Source organism: Phyllopteryx taeniolatus, chromosome 13 (assembly GCF_024500385.1).
Source record: "Phyllopteryx taeniolatus isolate TA_2022b chromosome 13, UOR_Ptae_1.2, whole genome shotgun sequence".
NCBI classification, from domain to species: Eukaryota; Metazoa; Chordata; class Actinopteri; order Syngnathiformes; family Syngnathidae; genus Phyllopteryx; species Phyllopteryx taeniolatus.
Genome location: NC_084514.1, coordinates 19,669,036 through 19,680,210, shown reverse-complemented (window position 1 = coordinate 19,680,210; position 11,175 = coordinate 19,669,036).

Below are 11,175 nucleotides of genomic sequence, written 5' to 3'. Positions count from 1 at the left end.
TGGAGGGACAGGTGGTGGTAGACGTTGCAAAAAGGATGCAAATGGCTGGAGTGAACACTTTTTTCCAGAAGAGGAAGGAACATAGGGTGAGCTACAAGAGCGGAGGTAGAAGCACGCAGGTGGATTACATCTTGTGCAGACGATGTCATCTGAAGGAGGTTACCGACTCTAAGGTAGTGGTAGGGGAGAGTGTGGCTAGACAACATAGGATCGTGGTGAGGAAGATTAGGAAGACAAAGGCAGAGCAGAGAACCATGTGGTGGAAATGTGCTGGTGCCCATTTTTAAGAACAAGGGTGATGTGCAGAGCTGTGGGAACTATAGAGGAATAAAATTGATGAGCTACTCAATGAAGTTATGGGAAAGAGTAGTGGAGGCTAGACTCAGGACAGAAGTGAGTATTTGCGAGCAACAGTATGGTTTCATGCCTAGAAAGAGTACCACATATGCATTATTTGCCTTGAGGATGTCGATGGAAAAGTACAGAGAAGGTCACAAGGAGCTACATTGTGTCTTTGTAGATCTCGAGAAAGCCTATGACCGAGTACCCAGAGAGGAACTGTGGTACTGCATGCGGAAGTCTGGAGTGGCAGAGAAGTATGTTAGAATAATACGGGACAGAACAGCGGTGAGGTGTTAGACAAAGTTAGAGAGAGCAGACTTGGATGGTTTGGACACATCCAGAGGAGAAATAGTGAGTATATTGGTAGAAGGATGATGAGGATGGAGCTGCTAGGCAAGAGAGCGAGAGGAAGACCTAATAACTAAGACAATAATAAATGAATGAAATCAGCAAAAAACCTTAAATCAAGTGACGCACTTATGTAACAAACAATTCAGCGTGATTTAAAAAAAAATATTTTGCCCGTAATTTTGATTCACATATCCATCCATCCATTTTCTGAGCTTCTCCTCACTAGGGTCGTGGGCGTGCTGGAGCCTATCCCAGCTGTCATCGGGCAGGAGGCGAGGTACACCCTGAACTGGTAGCCAGCCAATCGCAGGGCACATAGAAACAAACAACCATTCGCACTCACAGTCATGCCTACGGGCAATTTAGAGTCTCCAATTAATGCATGTTTTTTGGGATGTGGGAGGAAACTGGAGTGCCCGGAGAAAAACCACGCAGGCACGGGGAGAACATGCAAACTCCACACAGGCGGGACTAGGGATTGAACCCGGGTCCTCAGAACTGTGAGGCTGACGCTCTAACCAGTCGGCCACCGTGCCGCTTGATTCACGTAATTAACTTGTATTCATTTGTTATTTACATGAAATCAGTAGAAATGACATACAAATGTATTTACTATGCACATTTAATTGAAATTACATTTTTAGCATTTAAATTACTACAAATAAATACAAATCAAATATAATATTAAACTGTATACGTCACATACATTTTATTTGAATTTGCATAAATAAATGCAATTTTATGTATTGTGCAAATCAATAAAAATTAAATTTGAAATAAATACTAAATACAAATTCTACAAATAAAATTTAAATTACATTTTCATTTTAAAAAACACACAATAAATAATTAAGAATTAAAACACTTTAAATCATAAACAAGATATTTTCAAGAAAATTATACACATTCATTTAAAAAATAACAAATAAAATGAATTAATATAATTGCAGAAAAATAACTAAACATTTCTTATATACATTTAATCTGAATTAAAGGGGTCATATTTTGCCCAACCAACTTTTTCTATTTTTGGGATGTACTATTGTCCCTACGGTGCCTCAGTAAACATGTAAAACGCATTCCTGAGTTGCAGACCTTTGTTCTGCCGAGAGGCCTGAAACCAGCTCATTCCAAATTCTCCAGACAAAACAAGGTGGTTTTTGAAATGAGGAATGGTTGCTATTTCATTGCATCGTGTGAACGATAATTATTGTTTACTCATTTTGCAACTGTATTAACATAATGTTTTTTTTTTTGTTTGTTTTTTAACTCCATAAGTGCAAAGGTGTGATTTACGAGGCTCTCTGTAGACCTTGCAGTGTTTAAGCTTCACTGAGGCGCTTTTCCTCTTCCCACAGCAGCAGCAGTAGTGGGCCCAGTTTTGCAGAATCACAATGCTCCTTTTGAGAGCCGCTGACTCGTAGGAATGCGTTAGGCAATGGAAGAGTGCCTTGGGTGGATCCCGGTCCTCCTCCGGTTCTAATAAAAACAACGTCAAGTGTCGCATACGTCCAGGATGACTGAGTCAAACGTTTTATTATTACTGGACTGAGGTCATGTGCTTTCACACGTACTGGAGGCGTCGTCCGCCGGCTGACGAAAAGCAGACGGCGGTGGCGGAAGAGCAGATTTCAGTACAGTAGCGGTAGCGTGGAGATAGAGCCCCCATTTCCACCCATCAGCACAATCCAGTTCCGTATGCGGTGTCAATGCCAAAACATCAAGTACTTTAATAACACGTTGATGTTGTACCAAATTCTGGCACCGTTCTTTTATGCTACAGAACGGTAGTGCCAGGAAAGGTAGCAGATTTCAGTACGGTAGCCTGGAGCTAAAGCCTCCGTTTCTATCGATCGTAGCACTTTTTGGCACGCTCCGTTTGGCGTACAAACTCCATGGGTACAGTATGGCACAGTGGCAGGATAGCAGCGTGTCCACCAAGCAGTACCATTTGTATTTTGCTGGCTTTATTGTCGAAAGCGCCTGTGGCCCGCGAAACCGAATTATTTGAATCAACTTCTATGATTCTTGCTAAAATTTGTACCAACATTTCAAGCATTTTTTTTTTTTACCAAACCCATTGTTTTACAGTAACTTGATCAGTAGTTGAACAAATAATTATTCCTGACTTCTGCTTTCAAATAGAGTTATCCATCAATTTGTTGCGTGGACCGGGCCAGACCATGACGAGCAAAACTTCACGGATAACTGACGCCCAGTTTGGAAAAAAAGAAAAATGGAAACATTTGAAATAATTGAAAAATAATTTTAAGACAGTTGAAATTTTTTTTTTTAAATCAGCGAGTATGTAACTCTCCAGTGCCAAACCATGAGTATGTGGGGGTCCACTGATTTTTCATGACACGATGAAACATTTATATGGTTACAAAGTCATAATGGTCCTCTGAGAGTAATTGTACCAACAATGTGGCCCGTGACAAAAATGAGTTTGACACCCCCGGTCTAAAGTCACGCTTGGTACATAGTCGTTAACGCCGGCGCTGGCCGAAGGAACCGTACTGTTTGGTGGAAACACGTCAAAAGAACAGCTTTGTGTCGTCCCCGGTACATTCTCCGTTGGCGCCCACAGAGATAATAACATTTGTTACAGAGCGCAGGGAAAGTCACACGGATTGAGAGGCAAGGATGCCGCAATGTTCTCTCTCTTTGCTCCAGTGGATACTTGCAATAAAGCTTCCATCGCCGCTGTCCTGTTTGTCCTCATGATACTTACACAATGTTCACCTCTAAGCCTGAATGAGTCTTTGTCATTTGCTGATGATGTCCTTTTTGGGTGGACACCTTCGCTCTAAAAATGTAACAATGGTTGTTAAAAAAAAAAAAAAAAAAAAAAAAACAGAAATAGAAACGTGGTAGGATTTAATCTGGTCATATTTCTTAAAAGGGAAATATTATGGAAGATGCTCTTTTTTTATGTTTGTTTCCAAATAGTTGTGTGCCTGCTGTGCCTTCCCACCCGTCGCAATTTGCAAACCAGTTTTCAAACTTGCGAACCCGAGCCGTGGTTTTGGGGTTCGGCAAAAGAATTTGTCATACATTTTTATGTCTTATCATTTTAAAAAGTGCATACTGTAGTCTTTATTCTGAGCTTTGAGCCAATTAAAAGCTTTGATAGGATTGTCACATCTTCACATATATCCGACATCTCTGCCTAATTAGACTTTTATTTTTCTTTATTATTTTTTTTTAACAAAAGCCATATTATTACAGGTTTATATAGTCCAAAATCTTTGGAGAATGAAAGGCATATTTTCTTTGAGAATATAATCCTATTATTTTAGAACAAATGTCTTTTTTTTTAGAATATAGTCTGACATTTATAGAAAACAAAACTTTTTTTCAAGAATGTAGTCAATTTTTTTTCAAGGAACAAAAGGTGTATTTTTTGATCATATAGACTTTATTTTTTTTTTTTTTTTATTTTGTTCAAGAATATAGTCCTATTTTTTTTTTAGAACAAAATGTGTATTTTTATTTTAAGAATAAAGTCAAATTTTGCCAGCTACAACATTTTTACAAACAAAAATTCTTAGAGAATAAAGTTCTTTTATTGAGGAAAAAGGCGTATTTTTTCCAGAATGCTGTCCTATATTTTTGAGACTAAAGGCACTGCTTCCAGAATGTGGTCATTTTTTCGAGGACAAAAGGCGTAATTATAATAGAATACATAAATTTTTTTCCAATACTTTTTTTGTGTGTGCGCTCAATATAGTCCTATTTTATCAAAAATAAAGATATCTTTTCCGGAATAAAGGCCGTAATATTATGAGTATAAAGTTTCTTTTTTTTAAAATTCACTTGTTAAAATATGATTTTCTTCCCTTGTTAAACTGTGACTTTAAAAGCATAATATTTGGACTTCATCTGGTAAAATACGACTTCCCTCTTGTAAGATGACAACTTTTTTCTCTGACAAAATGTCTTTGTCAATCTTTTTCCTTTTACTTTCTTTCTCATAACATTACAATGTTTTTCAAAAATAAACACAAATTTGCTATCGTAACGGTACGACATTTTCCTTTGAAAATTGATTGATTCTTACAGCATTTTAGGGCACACGTGGCAGTTGTGTTTAATTCCAATCCAAACCAATTTGTTATTATAAAGCACATTCTGTACATCAGAGGATGTAAAATATAAAAGTATGAAATAAAGCACCAACAACACAAAAGAAATGATAATTCTAATAATTGGAATCTCGTCTGTAAGGGTCCCTGGACCCCCAACATTTTGAGAGCCCCCCCTCGAAACCAACTGAAGCATCTGCCGGATCGCACGTGTTGCGATCACGTGCGCAGACCGAACGAGTGCGCGTTAATTATTGAAACGTTCCCACGAGGCCGCGCCTCGCAGCCTGCCGGATTATTTTAGAAACAGACGGCGTGTTGAGGAGATGATAAAATGTCGGCGCGCAGACTCGAGTGTTCGGTGGGATTCAAATGGGCAGATACATTATCTGGCGGATAAGACTGAAGCGCTCTGCTTTGTCTCGCGGCCTTCTGTTTGGGTCTCATTGCGTGACGGATGCTACCATGTACAGCACAAGGGTGGCGCTGGAACTATTTCTGTATCTCTGACACAGTTTAGGACTCGGACTCATTGAGTCGTTGGTTATTCCTGTCTCGAGGGGATAAGGGGAACAACATCTTCTGTCCCTTTTGGGGTCTGGAGATGATACAAACATTGACCTTGGAATCCATTTACGGTTGATTTGGTTGTCGAAGGAATTTTGAAGAGAAATTCTGAGTCTTCTCACCAGTTTGAAAAGTCTGGTAGACTTTAAGACAGTATAACTCCTGAGACTAGGGTTCGAGATTAGAACTACAGGGGTTAGGGTTAAGGGGTTATGTGAGTTAGGGTTAGGGCAAGGGGTTACGACAACATGTTAGGCTGCAAATCTTCTCAAGTTAGGGCTTCGAGTCAGGGGTTAGGGTAAGGCGCTTGGGCAACATTATAGGATGTAAATCCCCTGAGCTTGGGGTTAGCGTTGCGAGTTAGGGGTAAGGGTTAAGGCAACATTTAAGGATGGAAATCTCCTGAGGTTAGGGTTTTGGTTGGAGTCTGGGTTGGGCAGGAGTTAGTGTCGTTCACATCTCTGTCACGGACTCGGTGACCTGTTTTATCATGTACGCAGTGGGTTCGGATAAGCCTGCGGAGACACAACAAACGGCCTGTTCGCGGGTTCGATGACGGAGCGTTTTTCCAGAGAGCAAAAGGGGCGAGTGACATTTTCTTTGGCGATGGCCGGTCGCGGGGGCTTATTCCCAGCGGGGGGAGTTTGAGATTCCACTGGAGTCCATTTTTAGGCATATGGGTCCCAAATGTCTCCTCTTTCTGGGGAATGCCAGCACTTTTATTGATTAATCTGCACAAGGGAATGAAGCAGGAGTGCTGCGCTTGCGCTAAAATCAGACGGTGGCACCTATGGTGAGCTCCCAATGGCGCAAGGGTGTGCTGGAGAAGAAGGTTGCATATTACCAAATTCAAGGATTTTTGTGAACGGTTTGTTAACATCTCATACATTTTTTGTGTGTGGAATTTGTCAATGGAATTGCGTGACCGACGCCATTGTGTCCTCTTCTTTCTGATTGTATTGATTTCATTTTTTTTTAATGAAAAGTCTCCAAAATGACACAGTTTCATACATCGCATTAACCATCTTCACACTTTCTCAAAATGTATTCAAATTTAATCGTTTGGAAAATTTGTAGTAAGCATTTATATGAAAAAACTGTAGAAGAGAATGTGTAAAATTTCTGCGAAATAATGTTTAAACAATTTTGTAATGTTTTTTTTAGTTCGTCTCTGGGTTGTGTGTCGGCAAGCAAATACATACCAGTCTTTGTCCGTTGGTGTTGTAGTCTTCTCTTTAAATCTATGAAATTTCAGAATTATTTAAAAGTCAATAAAACCTTGATTGAAAATGAATGAAATAGCTACTAAATTCCTCAGTTTTCCTTTTTAATCTTGCAAAAACTGTAAAAAATGAACATTGTTTTTCAGGAACCTTTTTTTCTGGACTGTACGAACAAAAACACAACACCAAAAAAAAAAGTCGTATTCATTTTGCCACCTAGCTAAAATGACCTCAACCGTTTGGAAAATACTTTTCTTCTTTATTTTTCTGAAGCTGCTGCACCACCGCTGAAGTCCTCTGGTGTCTACCCACACGATAGGTCCGCCGAAGACTTCAGCCCCTTACAACACTATGCCTTTCATGATGTCATCATGTATCTAATTATCTTAATAGGGCAAGCCGCAATGGCTTTGCGAATGCGGACACGACAATGTCCCGCTTCGGCGAGTTCTTTCTTAAAGGGGCAGGGGGCTGATAAATGCCGGCTCAAATGTTTGATGCCTCTGTTCCTGATGCGGTCGTGCATCTGCAGTAATTATCTTAACGCGGCAATCTGCAACGACCGTGCGAACACTCACTTCTGACGCTGCAATGTCCCGCTCGGGCAAATTCTGCCTGAAATGGTGGAAAGGCCAATAAATCTCGGCTCTACCGTTACGCCTCTGACGCCCCAATTTACCTGAAATGCAATCAAAACGGAACGTTACGGCGAGCCCCTTTCATGCCATCCGTAAAAACGGACATTGCGCACTCTCGGCCAGAGACGTTGGATACAGATGGAGGAAAAACAGGATGAATGTCTCTCTCGCCAGGTGGTTGGCGATAACGGACGGAAAAAGGAAAGCAGGGTGGAAGTGAGCTCGCTTATTGGCAATTTAGCAATTTTTCTATTTTACTGTCTTTTTTTCCTCGTTGCTGCTGTATATAAACGGCAAGGAACGGCGAGACTAAAGCCTTCTGACTTCCGTCCTTCAAACGGCGTCTGCGTGAAAGGAAATTGTCAGCATTGTGAGGACCAGGATGTGATGTTGAATACTTCGGAATTAACATCACGGAATGAAGTGTACGAAAGGCACCTTTCAAATTATTTGCTTAAAAAATACGTAACAAATGAGTCTCGGGAATGTCTTTGTAAAATAGGAAATTGCAAAAGTGAAATAAAAATGATTTCATTTTTATTGTTTTATTTTTGATTCATTTCCTTATTATTTAATGTGTGCGTGTAATTGTACATTGAGCTATTTTCATGTCATTATTAACAATAAATCAAGTTAAATTATTTATTGTATTAAATGAATAATACAAAAATACAAATACATGAATAAATATTAACTAACCAATACTTGATTTTTTAATTGTACTTGTGAAATTGTTAATTTTAAGAGTATAGTATTTAATTTGTAGGAAAAGAATTATACGAAATTGTTTAATTTATTACATTGTTGTTCTTATTAACAATAAATCAAATTAACAAATTATTTAATGAGACAAATAAATAATAAATAAATACAAATTAATCAATAAAATATTAGCCGATAATTGAAATATTGAATGTATATGTGAAATTATTGATTTTACCAATATGTATTTACAAAAAAACTAATTAACTAATTATTCAATAAGATAAATGAATAAAAAGTGAACACAAAAAGTTTTACTATACAGTGATTCAACTTTTTTTTGTTACACTTATATGACACTTAGGAATGTTAAAACACGACTTCAAATGTTACGATACGGTGGCCCGCTAGGAATTGACTGAGTTTGCATGACTTCCAACCGGCGTCAAGTTCCGGCGACCTCCGACCAAGTCCGAGTGCCTCGTTGACGCCGTCAGGTCTGAAAGTCGACGCCATCTCAATACATTTTTTTAGCGCCATTTGCCATTCCGGCGATTCCTGGTTTTGGCGTGGCCTGCCCCCACTCCCCACCCCCGCCTGAAGCCGACCGATCCGAGGCAACAACTGCCACTGCTTTAAGATGGCGACCGCACGTGTGGAAGGAAGTTGACCGGCTGTTTCCCAACAGAAAATAACAGAAGCGCTGGCGGTATACGATACTCCATGCTAAAGGATTCCCAAGCTAGTTGGGGCGGGCGAGGGTATAAACAGTCCACGATAGGACCTGGGAGGGGACAAATGATGGAAAATTGACTTTTTAATGTTTCTGCGCAAATAGTGGCAAATCTGGAATGTGTGAAATTAAACAACCAAGCAAATCTTTAGTTTAGCTGCCTATTTCGGAAAATGTTCGGGATAGACCGATTATATCGGCCGGTTGATTATCGGTGCCGATATTTGGCATTTTGACGCATGCCTTTTTTTTTGTTTGTTTGTTTTTTTAATCGGAGGGCCGGTAAGAGATTTAAAATTTAAAACTTGGTAAATTTGAGCGAACGAAGAGATGCTGCTGACCCTGGGATCTCCTTTTTGTTTTTCTTTTAACTTCAATCAAATATAAGTGAAAGATTAACATTTCAATTCTATTCATATTTTAGAAAAAAATTATTTACTGTCGAAAACATTAGAGCGCTATTTATTTGTTTGTTTTCATTTAACTTTATAAGACAACCCGCAGAACCTGGGAGCCCCGTGCACTTTTTACTTGAATAAAAAAATCGGAAAAACTGTTTGTTGATGTGTCTATGTGCCACAAAAATTCTTTAATAGTCTTTGACATTCACTGGTTTTGCCACATTCTGGTCTCCGCTTCTAGGCTTCTGCTTAACGAAACCCTCGCCATTGGCCCAGCAGTATATGGGGCAGTGGACAGAACCGCCACTTAAAACTCATTCACTGCCAGTCTTGCCAGTTAACATGGATATTTGACTTGTAAAGCCGTCAATGGCAGCGATAAATCAAGCCGATTTCACCATAGCAAGAAATATGCTGGTAGAATATGTCTATAATTGCTGATCCATGGCGTATTTTTTTGACACAGACGTGTTTAAAGACATCTTTACGAGTTTTAAATTGGGAGGGGGAAATGCATACACAATTTGACTCCTTTGACAGCCCCTGCCCGTGTGAAGGGGGACCCCTGCTGGTAGATTAAGGTCACTACCACAACTAGAGCAACCAACAATGCCCCAAAAAGATTAGGCCAACAGCTCCCTCTAGTGTCTTATACTGGCCATCACAGTCATAGCGCCCAATAGAGGCTCTAGCCACTCATATTGCAGATGGCCAAATGTATTGGGACACGGCCTTTTGACTCGAGTCATCTATTAGATCAAAGGAAAAAGTAGAAAAATAATGGAAAGGGGAATGTTGTATTTCGTTAGAATTTTTTTATAGTAGCTCAATGAACACTAAACCATTTAAGATTGTTTTTTAAAATATTTTCCATAAGTCTATTTCAGAAAAAAAACAATAATTTCAGAACAAGTTGAGTATTTGAGAATCAAAGTCATATATTTGTAGAAAATAATATATTTTGCAGAAAAAGGTTAAGTATTTTTTTGAGGAAAAAGCTGCACATCCTTTTAGATTAAATGTCTTATGTTTTCAAGAATAAAAATTGCATATTTCCTAGAGGAAAAGTATTTAAGTATTAAATTCTGTGAGAAAAAGGGGAAAAAATCACTTTTTGGGAAAAACATATATTTAAGAAAAAGGTTTTGTATTTCAGAATGAGTGTTATATATTTCCAGAAAAAAGCAGTATATTTTCTGGAAATAAATAATATATCTTTGAGAATAAGAGTCATATTTTCTAGAAAATGTATACTTTTTAAAGAAAAAAAGCAGTATGTATTTTCAGGGAAAAAAGTTGTGTTTTCTGGGTAAAAAGTCTTATTTTTTTTGTGGGGAAAAAAGTGTACTTTGTGAGAAACAATAAAACAAAAAAAAAGTCTATTTTGTGAAAAACAATAATAATTTTGAGAAAGTCGTACATTTTCTGTAATGCAATGTGCTTTTCTCAAATGAGAAAAGTTGTATATTACCGAAAATGTTTTATACTTCCGAACAATTTATATTTGAGGAAAAAAAAGTTGTATGTTTGAGGGAAAAAAACAACCTATTTTTGAGAAAATAAATCTGATAAAAATGTTGGCTATGTTCCTACGGTTCTGGTTTTATGATAAAAGAAAAACACAGTACGTATTACTGCCTTCTGGAGCGCTTCTGCTCCAGCTTTGACGCTGCTATTTTGCAGTATGTCTGTGTAAAAGAACCGAATCCAAATGTGTTACATTCGCATCGGCGACCCACATAAGCAGAAAACGCGGAATCTGCATGTCTTCCTGCGTTTATTTTCACAAAAGGGACCATACAGCATCCCCTCAGTGCTGTAGGCACGGCGCCAACGTTGAAGACTGCACACTTGACCGGAGGGCCTGCCCGCCATTGGCTCTTCGGCGTTCACGTGGCCACAAGGCCCGAATCCCAAGTGTCAGGCTCCCGTAATTGAGGCTTACACATGGTATAGATCAGATGGAGCTCTGACCGCAGCATTCCGATGGCGAGGACGTACGCTGTTATACGAGGTAGCAAACGTCGCAAAAAAATGTCATGTAAAGATGGCATTTTTGTATTTTTTTGGGCAGGTTAACAAGCGTCACACTGGGAATAAACGCCTTCTTACGCGAGTTAAATCAAATTA